Consider the following 16,985-nt stretch of genomic DNA (forward strand, 5'->3'; position numbering starts at 1 on the left):
CTCGAGGATCTGTCGTGCTTCTCGCGCTGCATAACCATCATTGGCAAACATGCAAAACGCACTGCTCTATACTGAAAAATAGTTGTATCCCTCCGCTTGGTAGCCTAATGGAAATCCGAAAATCATTTTATTTTTATCACACAAGTTCACCTGAATAGTTCTCAGAAAACATGGTCCGCTCCGAGTTGCGGATGGAGTCTCCGTTTGGGAGTCAATATTTTTTTCTGAGCCAAATGCTCAAAAATGCTTCATGCCAAATGCTTCTGGTTCATGGCTATTGCATATCATGCAATTGCCGTTTGTGTGCATATGCATGTTTAGCCACACACGTGCATACCAATGTGTGTGCGCTTATGAAAGAGGATCTTGAGAGAGCAATTTAAAGTCCAAATTTGTATGACAAGAAAAGTATGTTGTGGCTGGAAAATGTGTGTGTTTGTTTGTGATGTTGACACTGAACTGGTCGATCTCGGGAGTTAGGCTATTTAAAAAGTAGGCCTTGGGTCAAAACCCTTTCTCACCAATTTGTACCCAGACTGTTTTATGGCTCTATATTTCTAAAAAGGCAGGTCAATCAAATTTACAACCTGCTGATGTAAAACGCTACACTTTGGATTTCAGCAGCGTCTAACCTAAACTTTGAAAGGTTCAGTCTTCAATATTGCTTTTGGTATATAACTTAAGTCCTATGATGCAGTTTGAAAAAAATAAACAAACCATCAATTTCATTGGCTGTTTCAACATTCCTGTTTTTTTAAACCAAATTTTCATACACAATGGCAGACTTGATGAAATCAGACAGAGGTCAGTGCTGCTGCTCCCAAAGTCGCGTTTCAGCTGCTATGATGTGTACTATGATAGATAGCAGAGCCAGACAATGAAAATGTCATTTTCTCTTTTAAATCATTTTCACATGGGGATCATGATTTCATGTCAGGGTTCATTCAAGTTCGCAAACGTTCTAAACGTTTGCCTTTAATGGTCTTTGTAGTCGTTCAAAATTGTGGTGAGGCCAACTTCAAAATAAAATCTTTCCAAATACAGTAATACTGTACACCGACATTCGTGCCTTTGAACGCTTTTATTTTGAAGTTGTTTCCAGCAGCGTGTTGCAGCGTAACGGCTGACTTCAAGCCGGGGTGTCTCTCGCAAACCGTTGACGCCAACGTAAGCAACACGTCAGCCTGAAATCAAGTTCAATCGCTAATTAAGGACGCTAAAAAGCTACTTAATTACGCTGACATTGGATTATATGGCGCCTGCTGCCAGCCTTTAGCGGTATCGCCAGCGTTAGCAGCTAGCTTTTAACCCCTAAGCCAACAAGACGGTGAGCGACATTGGGTTACTTTTTAAGGCAGTTTAATCAGATGAAAATGGCTCTGCGACTCATCACTTTTTAACAAAGCAGGCTTACTCAAATGTGCTGTTTAAGCCGGTAAAATTGCTACTGTCGTTCTGACATCACTTTGTCTCATAAACCAAAATCGGGAGAGATCTCAATAACATGTGTAAAGAGGAAAGTAGTGTGCTGCTAAGCCAAAAATATGCAAATTTTAACATGATGATTTATCAATCAACTGTAATAAATATCAACGTCTCTAAAATGAGAGTGTATCAATGGAATTTCAGAAAAAAAATATTTGCACTGCTGCATCACTCAGTAATTGTTGGACAAACTAAACATGGCCTATAGAATTTGAATGAAATTAATTTATTCAAATGTTGATTTTGTTTTAGCTTGATTGTCTGAATTTTTTTCAAATAGCGAAAGGAAAGTCATTTTAGTGAAAGTTTTTGTTACATCTTAAATGTTGGAAGAATTGGCTGCGGCTGGTTCTTTTTATAACCGATATGTAATGGTTCTGGATTTGGAAACATTGTGTTTGGGTTTGCCTGTCTAGTAGAATGTTGATTGATGCGGGACCTCGCGTTAAATGGAACACCGTATCTCTATCCAAGTGTTGTACGCTGAAGGACCGATTGGACAAATTGACGAACAGCTATGTCTCTCACGTGTGCTTTCACTCTTTGCCCCTCTGTCTTTCTCCTTTTCTACTGCCTAACCAAACCGGTTGAGATAAGTCGACCGCCCCACATTGAGTCTTCAGTCTGCTCAAGGTTCTTCCCAAGAGGGAGGTTTTTTTTGCCTTAGTCTTGCTCATGCGCGGTTCAGTTGGGGTTCAGTATGTCTTTTAACAAGTGAGGAAGGAGTTTGGACTTAGACCTGCTCCGTGTGTTAAGTGTCCTGAGACCAATTCTGTTGTGATTTGGCACTATATACGTAAAGTTGAATTGAAATAGAACTGTCGCCCAAGGCTTTGTTGACATTTTCCTCATTAATCATGCTTTCTTTTCTTTGTTGTCATGTTTCAGGATCTGTGGACACCTGAAGATTCCCTGGTGCTTCTCTTTTTGGATTTTAGTGTACTGACATTCTCCCACAACCATGGAATCGGTATGTTAAGCAACAGCCTTCTTTTCCAATGTTTTATGCATGTATAGCGGTTGCTTTTCCCTCAAAAAGCATTTTATATTTTATTTCACTTTTGAACGAATATCCCTACCACCAATGTTAATTTTAAAATTGTCGTAATGTGTAGCCTCAGTTCAGAAAGAATTTTTTTAGAGACATTTTGATGTGTGACTATGCTGCAGTATGCAAAATGGGGCACAGCATTTAACTGGAGTGCTCCGTGTGAATGTTGTTTGCTACGTGTCACGTTTCCGATACAGATGCAAATCGGTTTGTATTTGCTATAAATTAGCCCTCCGTTTTCTTCAAGAAAGTGAAAAGTAGAAGTGATTGTGCTTTAAGAGACCGTTGAAAGTTTTGCAGCCATGGTGGTGTCCCGTGAGCTCTCGCTGGTGGGGCTGGTCGCATGCCGCCACGTGTTGTTGTTTTTATTGAAGCTCGTCTTTTGAAGAGCTATAAACTCACTGCTTCAGGCGGGTTGGAGTTCTCTTTCTAAGGCCGCGGAAATGCAGCGCGCTGATCATTCATTGCTGGTTCTCATAACTGTGTTGAGGCACGTTTCTGGAACGTAATCCCTTTAAAAGATGGCCCTCGAAAGTAGGGGTCCGGAGGCTTGGCAGGAGGCGCCTGGCTCGGTGGGCTAGCCCATACCTTGGCGTCTGTACCTGTCGCATGCACAAAAACTGACTTGGTTCTGAAACGGATGAATTCCATTTCATTTCCTTTTTTTAAAAAGCTGCTGATGTTTTACTGCATTTTGTATGACATAATTTTATTAGCATACTAAATGTTTTTGCAGTAGCATTAGCTAATGGAATTTCCTTCTCTTGCCTTGGGTTAGAGAAATAGTTGAGGCAGGTTTTCTATATATATATATATGTATGTATATATGATGCTGCAACCATCAGGCATTCAGTCTGTCGTCGTGTGTGCAGAAGTTTCCTGTACCATTAGGCTGTCTGAAAGCACATTAGCATCGCGCTCTATCCGTTGGAATGCATGCATTAAGAGCAGGGCTTACTGCATGCAGAACTTGTGCCTTGCTGACCATCGTCAGAGGCCGTGTTGGTACGAATGAAAACTAGGTCACCGTTTCTGTACTGCAGAGCAAGCTCATGTTCCAACAAAATCCCTACATTAGCCAGCATTTCACTCAGACATGCATAATAGACTATCAGATGTATGTCACACTAATCACCCTATCATTGATCGTGGACATGAGTGTCATCTTTCTATAGAAATTTAAAGTTTCAAGGTTGCAGTGACAATCCCACATTGTAAAAATGTATCTGGATACAAAAATATTTTTTCTGGGTAGAAAAAGGTGCTGGACACTAGCAGTGTGTAATTGTTTTTCCTTTGCATACATCATCTCTCCTCAGTCTCTACTCACACCAGCCTTTCTTGTCTCTCTCTGCTTGTGACATTGCACCAGCCAGCGCTGCTTCTGTTTACCTCCCTGAGCTGCCTATATCTGCTTACTGTCAGTGGAAACCAAGGAAACTGATCACAAAGCTTATTATGGGTGCCAGGAGTAGAATACACACTGTGCCTGTGGGCACGCAGGCACACACACGCACCCTCATGCACCACCCTCCTCCATCTCCTCATGTGATGCCAGTCACATGGTTTCCAGCAAGCAGCTCAGTAAATCAGAATCGCTCTTTTATTTTTAACTACTTTAAATCCACCACCTGGGCTGCACAGTTAGCGCAAGCATTGTAGGCGTCTGTTGATTTATTTTATTTTTTTTAGTGTCTTGAGAATAACCTCACAAAGCTAATAACTACATTAATTTGCTTGTCTACCTGTGGAACATTCCAGGCGTCAAATTTGAAATGACAGTATTTGCAAACATCATTTATTAGATTGAGATTTAACATTAGATATCTTGTCTTTGTAGTGTTTTCAATTGAATATAGCTTGAAAATGATTTACAAATCATTTAAAAAAAATTTAAATTTACATTTTGCACATCTAAACTTCACTGGAAATGTTCAGGGTTTGTATATTTAAGCATTTCCAACCTTTTATAGTGGAATTATGTAAAGCTAGGTAAACTTTTTAAATCCAGTAACTGTGTTTGTCTTTCAATGTTGTAGTTGAGTAAATTGCATAAATATGTAAAATGTCTGCACTGTACTTTACTTTCTATCATCTATCCATCTACATAATATATCATTTATTTACACAAGCATATACACAATGCCTTCCCTGATTTTAAAAGCTAGCCATCTGTAGTACTATATAAGTTCTGTTTTTGTTCAACTGCCTAGCTCAAAAGGAAGGTGTCTGTGTTCAATTTGGTGTAGATGAAAGACTTAAATTCTTGTAATCACACGTTCTTCACTCGTTTCCTCTTTGTACCCCCCTACGATGTCCTCCTTGCCCCAAATGGGGCTTGTTTCTCGGTGGGGATTAGTGTGTGTGCAGCAGCTCTGAACGCAGAAGTGGGGCCCTGCCTGTCACGTTACATAACTCGCCCCGGGAAGAGCGACTCAGCCTTGCCCGGCTGGAGAGACGACTATGGAGGCTTTGTTTTCCCTACCTTGCCTTCTTCCTCCTCTCTTTGGATTCTCGTCCTCCCCTTCAGGCAGACTGCACAGTTATACTGTATAGAAGGAGTCTGTTTTCAGGAAAACAGACAAGCCACTGTGGCCCTGAGTTGAAGAGTGCTAATGGCAACTAGCATTACGGTGCGCTTAGATCTTAGGCTGAAGAGTTCAAGGTCTGCTTGAGGTCACAAAGTTTCAAAGATTGGAAGTTGATGATTCTCTGCCAATACTGCCTTTCCGCTTTAGCATACTCTGCGGTGACTATGCAAGTTTAGCGTTCATTTCAAGGGGGGGACGGATCCGCCCCAGTGTTGAGCATTTGTAAAACATTTGTTCGTAATTCCTAATATTGTGATTTCTGTCCCACTTTGTGTGGTTTGTCTACAGCCAGACTATTTCCTGGCAGGCACTGTGCCATCATTTTTAAACTCAGCGTTCATAAATTTTGTATTTCAGATGGTACGTACTTTTATTACAACCTGATTTTGCAATACATACGGTACAGACCAAAAGTTTGGAAACACCTACTCATTCAATACTATGCTTTATTTTCATGACTATGTACATTGTAGATTCTCACTGAAGGCATTAAAACTATGATGACAACTATCAAAAACATTTGGAGTTATGTAATTAACAAAAGAGGGTGTACAATAAATAAGTAAATAGCCACCTTTTTCTCTGATTACTTTTTAGCACATTCTTGGCATTCTTTCGATGAGCTTCAAAAGGTAGTTACCTGAAAAGGGTTTCCAACAGTTTTTAAGGAGTTCCCAGACGTAATTACAGTTTAAAAATGAATATTTATATTTATTATTACTGTTGTGACACAACATCACATGGCCTTTTGCCATCTGTGTGTACGTGTGTTTTTAATAGATGGAATAGTATGCGCTTTCAGGGCATTGTGTATGAGCCAACATTACCATCAAACGTGGCCACAACACGAAACACTGTTTAGTTCTAAAGACTAATTTTAGATCTGCTAGGCCCCCTCTCCAAGGTGGGAAGGATAAGATAACATAGATGTACCGCTGCCAACCCCCCCACCCCCAATGCAATTTGTTTTTGTATGTCTATTGTATAACAGTACACAAATGGACATGCAGTATTTTATGTTGTCATATACTATATCCCAAAATACATTTGACAATTGTTGGTACAATTCTTTTAAAGAATAAGCCATAATGGTTACTTATAGAACTCGAGACTGGTAAGACTGGGATTTGGCAAATGCAAACTGACAAGCCACAAAGCATCTGGGAGAAAGTCCCTATCATTACATCATTTTCTGGCTGCGTTATTCAGCGCTGAAGTTTGTCTATTTTATGTCAGTCACCTTGTTGGGCAGCTACAGGTACTTGGAAAATTGGAGCCAAAGTATGGACTTCACGGCAGTTATTGTTTTCTTTTCTACATCGAAGCCTATATATAGTATCTGTGTTTGTGATGAAGATATCAGACTGAAACATCACAGGCAATAAAATGCGGACAGTGAGTCATTTCCTGTTATTGCTGTGTTTGTGCTATGTGTACGATAGTTTATGTCAGGCATTTGTTGGGCAGCTAAAGCCAAGGAAAGACGTTGAGTTGTTTTGTGGCAATTACTATGTTGGTTTAAAATGTTTTAATTTCAACCTTAATATACATGATTAGTTTTTCCTTGAAAAGCACAAAATATATTTTGTCATCTTTTTTTTTTTTTTACAAACGTGAGACAAGGGTCCAAATTACGCATATTGTAAGGTAAATTGCATTATTTCCGCGCTGCTATTTTCACAGAGCCATCCATTGGGTCAGCATGGAAAGGTTGCAAGCCAATTGCAGGGCACAAATAGACAACCTTTGACACTCACATTCACAGCTATGGACAATTAATAACCCTAAAATAAACTCTAACCTTCCCAGGTGAACTTAATTTGACCTTCTCTAAAACTTTTGAATGCACACCTGTTGTGAACAGAAACTTATACCAAAAGTACTAGAACAATGACTAGTTGGGCATATGCATTCAGAAGTTTCCAGACAATCAAGTTGAGTTCACTTGTAATGGTTATTTTATAGTGAATTTTAGGTTTGTCCTGAAATTTCATCCTAAAGCTCAATATATACTTGCCTAATCATTGTCTCTGCATTGCTTTTATAGCTTCATACTTTCATTGCCTAGACAGGCTTCCTGCAGATCCTTAAAACAATCTTAAAAGACATTGAATCCATGAATCAATAATTAAGGCCTTGATTGGTCTTAAAATGTCTAGCATCAAGCTTTTAAAAGTCGTTAAAAATGTTAATGCCGAAGTGAATTTTATTGTTGAAAATAGTCTAACACCTAAAAAATCGACAATCTGAATTTAATGAATGACTCTTGTGATAGCAGAACTACCAAAACAGTGATGCGTTTTTAGTCAGATGTATGTCATTTATGGGCTCAAGCAACTTTGGGCAACAAGGGACCTTGGGAAGTTGATTTTAAGTTTTATTTCAAACGTCTTGAATTGAACTTGCCTTAAGCTATAGGAACCCACACCACTCTAGTCGAGAAAAAACACGTTTAAATACGTAGCTGTAGCTCTACCTAATTATTAGTGGGGATGGAACGAGATCACACAGGATTATGACACCGCAAGAAGTGTGAAGCGATTGGGATGAGGATCAGCACCTCCAAATCCAAGACATGTTCCTCAATCGGGGGAAAAAAAGTACTGCACGGCGTGTACATGTTTTTTTTTTATATAAATAATAATTCAAATAGGAATTTTCTGATTTTGGAGCTTGAGAACCGATTAATTGCATTTACATTATTTCCTATGAAAAATGTTTCGGAGGTTGAACAATTCAGACTTTGAACGGATTGTGTTCAAACTCTGAGGCGCCACTGTATCGGTTATCGGTCCTCTTGACTAGTAATAATCGGTATCGGCACGGAAAAAAACATCGGTCTATCTCTAATTTGTGTCTCGTCCCATGCCTACTAACTAGTGTTGGTTTATGTAGGAAATTCCATTCTAATCCTTTAGTCTGGCACGGAGGTATTCGTCCTCTTAAAGAGCAAGCTGAAACCTTGCAAGAGGCTATTAAAGATGAGTGCAGACAAGATAAGATCTATTATCTACAATTTCTTGTCATAATTGCTTCTTTTCTGATTTGCTTATGCCTGTAAGGAATCTGGTCTTAGGGAATTCTACCCCAAAATTGTGTATAGTAGAATTTCTCCTGTAATTCACTTATTTTCACAAATGAGATATATGATATTATTGCAGGTCATGCATGTCATACTTTGGCCCTATCTGGTCCTTCTCATGCCCCCTTTCGAACCACCAAGTTGCGACCTTGGTTTCAAGTGGCTGTACTCCGTTAGAAAGCAAACACCTCTCCCGGGAGAAACTGACCTTGTTGTCTGTCACATTGTAAATCTGCACACCTCTCTCACACCTTAATATTAGCAAGTCCTGTGTTCACTTTGCTGCACCTGTATTTTATAGTGTATAAAAGTAATTTGTTTAGTGGGTGCCTTAAGGTTTTGTAAGAATTATCAAGTAACAACAGTCCAGTCTATGTAGGCCTGCAAAAATGACGTGCGATTATGCATGACAGATCCATCGGTTGGTGAAGATCTAGATTTAAATACCTTTTGTCAACTAAGAAATTGCTTTAGAATTTGGCACTAGTGCCACTCTTTTGGATGGTTTTGTTTAGTAGATCAGTGTACACTTTACCGATTGGAGCAAGCAAAAATGCTACAAGTTGTGGATAATGTGGAGTGAAATTGTGTCGCTGACTGTTTGAATCTGCCATTGATGCTTTGAGTGGCGACATACTTGGTTGAGAATGGTCTTCTTTAAGCAAACACTTGCACATGTTTAGACCTATCCCGAAACAGGTGTTTCTTTAGGAGGCCAGCTTTACTCTGAATGTCAACACACAAGCACATATTTAATCCAGTCTCCTCCCTTCCAATTTATTCAGTGAGCTTGAATATATTCATTTAGTGTTGGCTTTGTTTCCTATGTCCACAAAGCTTGCTTCTTTGGTCCTAGCTTTTATATATTTATATATTTATTTATTTGGATTTGGCTGTGATGAGGGTTTTTCTTACTACTGTCCAAAGTACCCCCACTGTAAGCCCATGCAGATCTTATAGAATTTCTCTAAACACATTTATGTGACATTACATTTAGTTATGTGAGCCATTGCAAAACCAAATTGCATGGAGGTATACTAAGGAAGACAAAGAGTGCCAAAAATTAAATAGATACATTATTGAAAAAAATATTTAATGTATCATGGAGTTTTTATTTATTTATTTTCATTAAGTTTTTATTCAATTTTCCCAACTAGAAAAGACAGAGCCGTATTTGGGCAATGTGGTAGACCAGAGTATGTGCAAAGAGGCCATTGCTATACCCTTTTTAAACTATTTGAAATAAGTTGTCCAAGTCATAAGTAATTATTAGCAAAGCTGCCATTATTAAAAACATTTTTAATTTTCATAGTTATGAGCATTGTTATTTTCGTGTGTGTAGTCGTGTTGTTGGAATGTGTTCCAATGTGTTGCATCAGGCTGGAGCCTGCTTAAGAGCTGGGCAGGGGCCAGCAGTCAGCCAGGGAAACAGAACAGGAAGCAGATGGAGCAGTTTGGGCTTAACCCTTCCCACGCCACTTTATCCTCTAGGCCCTCCTCCTTCAACCTGCAGGCCACTTTGCAGAATGGAAGGAAGACAGGGTAGGGAGTGTTTGGGGGATGGTAGAAACACTCCTGTTAAAAATATCAAGCAGAAAGAGATGTGCAGGCAGAAAACAAGGATGCTGTTATACAGATTCATCCACAGTAATGTATGTATACCAACAACCTTCACTTGCAAATGATGAACTATTCATTATTGATTAATTAAAAGCACAAGGACTCATATCATTCTTTAGGTGAAGCATGTTGGCAATGGCATGGTGTATAAACGTTATCTATACAATATTGGGCCTTTGACTTGCTCTAATTTGTATACTGGTACCAAAGTACAGAAAGCTCTTTGACACAGGTGCATGTTTTATATTCAAGAAATGTCACATCCTTCGAGACTTTGCCAATATGTTCACATGCTTTGCTTAAGTTCTTGAGCTCCCAGTATCTATAGCAGAAGTATTTTCCTTTTGTGTGCAGTCCATTGAACAACTTTAGGGTAGAGTCACGTGCATTCGAACCTTCCGCTTCAGTTATTAGCGAGGGGAAACACAAAAGCGGTTTGACAGAAAATCAGTGGTTGCCAATTCATTTTTTGTAGACCGCCTGCATGCTTGCTTCTCTCAGCTGTCTGATGAAAAGTCAAAAACACAAAATGCTCAGTTTTCACCAACATCACTGTGCTCAATATACTAAAGACTCGTGAGACAAAGAAACTAAACTTAGTCAGGTGGCTGATAGTTGTGCTAAAACTTTGGCTATTGCTAAATATTATTGCAATCTTGGTCCACAGTTCAACAGCTATAAACAAGTGAAACTGCTTACCAGATATGCCAACTTACTCACCATTCTCCTTCTTGGCTTGTATTGGAATATGGCTGTGTCGTACAGCTCCCGGTTCACACAGACCGTAATGAATGGGGTAGATGCCACGGACTTCCGGGGTTTCTCACATCAGGGCGGTTTCCGGCCACTGCTGGACGCGTTCCAACACTTGGCACAAGGGCGGCAGCGCAAGCACTGGGACACAACCCACACGTCGTAAACAGCAACTGGAAACAGCGCTGATGTGTGAAACCCGGAAGTCGGAAGTACCGCCTTCTCCGTGGCATATACCCCATTTGGCTTACATTGTTTACCCATGCTACCAAACACAGGACAGATTTGTTTGTGTGTGTAGCATAATAAGTACATTCTCGACGCTGGTTGACTGTCTCAACACAATGTGTTTTCCATTTAAAACTTACCAATTGGAGCGATTTGAGCTTAAACGCTTTGCATCAAACGTGTCAACGGCATCTGCCTACGCGAACTGCACTGACTATGTTATTGCGCCGTGAGAGCGTTCGGTCTGACTCTGACCATATCATTAGCATGCCCCAGCACAGTACGGCTTTTTGTCCAAATATGCACTGGTAAAGCGAAATTGTGGACATGAAATGTTACCATTTAGCGAGAGAAGACAATGGCTTTAGGGTGTCTTTCCACTTCCTCTATAACACTGTTCCATCCCCCACTTGCCTTCTAACAACCAAAGTGTTAGCTGAATGTGTCATGGGGGGAGGGTGGCAAGACTGACATCAGTGACCCTTTCCTCATTCTGGCCTTTTCTTTATTTTTGGGCATGTAAATTGCCATAGTAGGAAGAGAGCCAGAGAATCAGTGTAAAAAAGAATAGAATAAAATACATTTGGTAAAATTTAAACAAAGAGGAAGACCACTGACGTCTTGGTGTCTCCTTGGAGATGACTCTGACCTATAAACTTTACTTACATTACAATAATGTGTCCCCCTTCCCGATTTCAGAAATCATTTTGGCTGCCTTGTAACCATTGGAATTTGAAAGGACATTAGTGATTAGACAGGTTTTCTTGGATTATAGTGCTGTAAAAAACAAAAACATCCGTCCCCCCATTTACATCCTTGAATCTTACTGGCAATATTTTTCTACAAGTTTTAAAGGCTTTAAGGCTGTGAGCTTCATTATTCAACATTTGCTCCAGTTGTGGAGGGTTATATTTAGAATTGTTGTTGGGGAAACCAACACACAGTGTGTACTATAACTAAATGTAGCCACTGGTTGGATATTCAGACCCATTTTAGAGGATTTCATCATGAAACAAACAGTTTTCCTCATTATATTGAGATGCACTTGGGCATAGGAACATTCAGATCTCTGGAGGTGGACTTGTAGCCTTGAAATTGTCCATGCCTATCCACATTTTTGGTCTGTGTTGTCTAGTCCCTGGCCCATTCTCATGAAGGTACGTACTACGCCATGTCTGCAATTCTAATGTAGGTGTGTGTTTACCAGCAGCCAAAGCAGGCAATTGAGTTCAGCCAAGTTGTGAGAATTAGGCAGTTATGTCATACACCAATGTTTCTGTTGGCCCTGCTAAGCTCCAGTTTCACCACAGAGCTGCCCATTTTTTTTCAACAGAGATGATCATTGTGACCTCGCTGATTTTACCTTTTTTCATCATTGGCAGCTTGCCACTGCAGTAGCCAGACAGCCGGCTGGAGTGAGTTGGAAATAAATGTGGATCTTCATAGTGTTGGAGATGAACACAACTCCTGTTTTTTTGTTTTTGTTTTTAGATTTGAGACTCATTCAGTCTTTTTCCCTGTCTCGTTCCTGTATTTGTACTGTATCACCTAATCATCCATGTTTTATGTACTACATTCTTTGTTTTATTGCTAAAACATATACTTTATGTAGCAAACCATATTCGTAATGTATATATATATAATGTAATATTTATATTGATTTGTCCAAATACAAAGTCTTGATTTTAGTGAAGTTATTACACAGTCTTAGCTTAAATGCAGTTTAAATATGCTAAATATTAAATATTGATGGCAATTTATTGTATTATATGATAAATATAAGGGGCCATTACCCGTTCTCACAAAGCCTTACTCAAAAAGGCTTAATCTCAGACCTGGCTACTAAAAACCTTGCGTTGTGGCTGTAGGTGGGTCTAAAAGCAGCATGTACTACCTCGCTCACATTGGCCGCCAGTGCTTCACAGCTAAAGCTCAATGCCTCTCGTAATCTGTGGAAACTTGAGCCTGAATAAATGGTCACGCTCGTGGATTATCTTCCCAGGATGTTATTTTGTGCAGGAAGGATGTTTGAAATGCCAGTCACCAACATACAACACCATCCCCCAGCTTCTCTCCCACACACACAGTCTTTTATAATCTGCTGTTGAGCTGCATTGGAAGAGTGCATCTTAGTAATGCAGAGCTCTGCGGCCTTAGGTTATTGAAACGTGCATATAGCACACTTTCCCACAGTGTGGCAAAACAATGCTGGCTTATTCAGTTTTCACACACTGTCCTGCCCGTTTTTCCAATTTTTACCTCTGTCTTCCTCCATCATCTTCCTCGTCCCTCCTTTGGTCCCTTTCCTTCTACCCTCTTTTCAGATTTTTAAGGCATCCAAACCCCTCTCCTGAGAGAGGTAGATGAGCCCTCTGAGGCAGGCAACGAGGGAGTAGAAGCTCAGCCGAGGCATTGACAGAGTAGTGAGACCCAGCAAGGGGAGTGAGCAGCTAAATATAGAGTGTGCAGTGGAGTGGTGGTGATGTCACAGGCCAGAGAAGAGAGGGAAGGCAGTAGGGTAAAGGGTACTTTTACAGGTGACTAATTAAGTATGCTCTGATTCTCAGATTCCTCTTCTGTAGTAGTAATGAGCTGGCATTTGAAGTCCCTTTTCTTTGAGAATTTTAGTAAGGGAACAATTTGAATATGCATTGTCTTAGGACCTCAGCAGTTCACGGATGGTTCTGAAAAGGCAATTGTTAAAAAGTATGGTGATTTGAAAGGAAAAATAATTGGAGCATGTACTGTATTCTCTGAAGTGGCGTGATGTTACAACAAAATATATATGTCAGCCCTTAATAACTTCTTTCCACTGAGATCTTGGCATGAGCTGTTACGCTTACAGCTCTTGTACACGCTAGCCACAGAATTAATATCTGAGTGTGGTATATCCTTGTCTGGCTTTGGGATTTCCAAAAAGACGGGGAGACTCATCCAAAATGCAGACGTTGTTAACATCTCTGTGTCTGTATATCTCTTTAGATGCTGATTCTAAACTGTGGTCCGTGCATTCCCAATTTGGGAAGCATATTGTTTTATAATCAGAATTATCTCTATTGACCAAGTCTGTAAAACTCAGAAGGAATTTGTCTCTGGTAACATGCAACAATGACAAACTGATTATGGCTACTTAGAGAAACTTGCCAACTGTGTTGGGTGGTATTTAACAGATTGTGATATTATTTTGCACATGGAGTTGTGCTACAATTTTCAGAGTAGATATTAATAAGCACAGCCATTTTTATGTGTTCGTTTTTGCTGTGCTGCAAGACTTTTATTGCTATGGTGCAACTGTAGCGCAAGCCTCCAAGAGTCTTGTTGTGCTATTGATCGTAGGGCTGCTGGATTCAAAAATACAGAATCTTGGCCAGACTGCGTCAACCCTATCACTGAACGTTTATAGCGTACTACAATTTTTACTGAAAGTACTTAAAATTAGACAATGCTTTGAACCCTTTGTGCTGGTGAAGCGAACGTACAATGTTGTAAACTTTGCTTTCCTTGTAAATTAATGGAAATGGGCACCTTAGCCTTACGGTACACCAAGAGATATGACTGAACATAACTGACCTATTCAGTGGTGTCGTCCAGTGCCTGTGAAGTTTGTCTCTACCTAGCAAGATCTAGCCGGTGGCTGCCAAGCCATACGAATATAAAACGTATATTATGGGGCTTTTTATATTCATGAAAATTATATAATTATGTATTTCCTTGTAGCCAAAAAGCAAATAGTTGTGGAGAATGGAGATTGTGCAAATGTTCATGCAGTCAATGAATGGGGCTATCATTGCCAACAACCTATCGAATATCTCCGGATGCATCCTGGAGAAATTTGCCAGATGCCAGTTCACCACCTTGAAACTTGGTGACAGGTATGAACAAAGCCCCTTTATTTTCATTAAAGAAAACATGTGGGGCTGTATTCACAGTCTCTCCTTTCTTCTTGGCCTGTCCTCTTTGTACTCTATACCTGTTAAACAACCTTGCGATCGCAGCCAGGGCAGCCCACTTTTTCCAATGATAAATCGCGCATCCTCTCTGTAGGGTAAATAAAATAATTGTTAGTAGTTTAATAGTTTTTACCGTTTACTTGTTATTCATAGAAAATCATTTGAAATCACGTTTACGTTCAGACACGGAGGTTTTAGTAAGTCATTCAAACATTAAATACATACACCTATCAGGAAAGACTGCCTTTTAGAAAACATTAATCAGCAAACATTAACAAGAAAAAAGATGTGACTATCAGTATCAAAGAGCAAGTTAGTTAGCAATGAAAGAGGTAAGAGTAAAGGGTAAACTACGGCTGGAGGAAGTCTGCCATGTGATAGAACAGAAGTGGTGTGTCTGCTGATGAGTAAGCTCGCACCCTAGCTGGAATGAAAAGCCTTTGTGTTCATAATAAGAGTGCTGGCAGCAGTCCAGCAGCCCTGACTAGTGTAGGATTAGGCTTGGGACAATCGGGACCGCGGGATCAAAACAAGGGGTAGGAACACCAGGGTCATTCTGCTTGCTAGGATACCATCTGCCCTGCTTGCCTTCCTGCCGCAGTCTGGGGGAGGGGAGAGCTAGCGGATTGGGGGAGGGGCAGACTAGAGCTCTACAAGCAACAACAGTGTTGTGGCATAGCTCGGCAACTCTGTATGCAGCTCAGCTCAGCTTTGCTCCGCTTGCAGCGCACGGGTTCAGCATGCGTGTACAACAATTCCGTTGGATCGCATGCACGCACAGTAGAGAGACACTCTTTCTCAACATTTTCTAAATTGAGTTAGCCAATGAAATGTGTGTCAAGTTATTGTCATCAATGAGCTGGAAACTAAATATGGTTAACTGTGTTTCTCATTAGTTATGTTGAGGATATGCCGACTGCTAAGGCTCATTTTTGCATACCCGTAATCGTTTCTGCCTCCATTTTGTCACACCACCGCCATATTATTTTTCGACCATTTGTCCAAGCCCAACGACCCCTCTCTTGACACGCGCAGCACTTACCATATGAGGTGTCAGTCCATTTGGTCCAGTCCCCATCCCACCCTTTGTGTTTTCATGAATTGAATGTGTCCACCGGAGTGAGAGGGAGTGGGTGTTTATGCTTTGCTTCTAGCCTCTATGTGAACTCCGCGTGTAGCATGGTCAAACCTGGGTACCCCTGACCTACTTTTGCAGCTTGACGCCTTTTGCTTGAAACATGACCGAGAGAAGCGAGTTCTGGCCACCAATGTTTGTGAGAGTGGGTGTTTAATGTTGTGGTGGGGATACAGTACAGTGTGGCCGAGGGCAAGAGAGAGGTGAGGGCAGATGGTCTAATTTGAGACTGTAGTTGTTGGTGGCTGGGGGAAAAAAACGAGGAAAAGAGAAGTAGGTATGGCTGTGAAAGTGTGAAACATTATCCACGCTCTATGTGAATGCTTGTGTGCACATATGCGCAAGTTAAGTGCGTATGCGTGTGCATTAGCAGTGAGGGCCAACCTGCTGGCTCTCATCAATAATTCACCAGTCCTTTCTGTGCATCTCTCCTCGCAACATCCCCTCCCCCAGCTGTCTCATCTGTTCCTCTTCTCCTTCCCATCACCTCATCTCCCCCTTTACCTAAACACCACACCCTTCATTACCTATTAGACTCATGTTACTCTTTTGTACCCCACCATCAAATAATCTGCACCCGCTCTTCTAAAGTGTGTATGGGTGTTTCCTCTTTAGAGAGTGGGAGTGTGTATAAGTTCATAAAAAATGAAAAATAAAGATGCTCAGTTGGCTGTTTTGGTTGCAGTCTTACAGCTTTTTGGCAGAGCTCCCGTGACTGCATTAAATGGTGATGATGCACAAAACAAAAAGACAAGGGATTGGAGCTTTATACTCCCTTGACACTGATCCCAAAGTTAAGTACAAGAATGTACCTCTCTTACCTGAACTGAAAACAGTGTCAACTTTAAATAACACGATACAATATTGCCCCAATTACAGTAGGCCTTCTCTTCTGTGCTACCACTCCACCTTCACCTTCACTTCGTCTTTGCTTTCCAGTTGAGTGTATTCATTTTTCAACTCTCCCGCTATCCTCAGTTCAGAAACGTTACATTGTCAGAAGTAGTGGTGGAATGTTTTTTGAGACTGTCCACACAGTTTGGTTCGACTGTTTAGGTTTGGTCTGCGTGCATTTTTTCTAAACTTTTTC

The 16,985-nt window shown here is 40.5% G+C and overlaps 1 protein-coding gene across 4 annotated transcripts in view; it reads left to right on the plus strand.

The window, feature by feature from the left end:
• The window catches only part of ankrd11 (ankyrin repeat domain 11), an 85,372-nt gene that overhangs the window by 26,663 nt on the left and 41,724 nt on the right, over window positions 1–16,985 (plus strand). For all 4 annotated transcript variants that reach the window (XM_077563012.1, XM_077563009.1, XM_077563011.1 and 1 more), the window contains exon 2: window positions 2,374–2,455. The gene's annotated coding sequence lies outside the window, so the exon portion shown is untranslated. The remainder of the gene's footprint in view (window positions 1–2,373; window positions 2,456–16,985) is intronic.

This window comes from Vanacampus margaritifer, chromosome 4, assembly GCF_051991255.1.
Source record: "Vanacampus margaritifer isolate UIUO_Vmar chromosome 4, RoL_Vmar_1.0, whole genome shotgun sequence".
In the NCBI taxonomy this organism is placed as follows: domain Eukaryota; kingdom Metazoa; phylum Chordata; class Actinopteri; order Syngnathiformes; family Syngnathidae; genus Vanacampus; species Vanacampus margaritifer.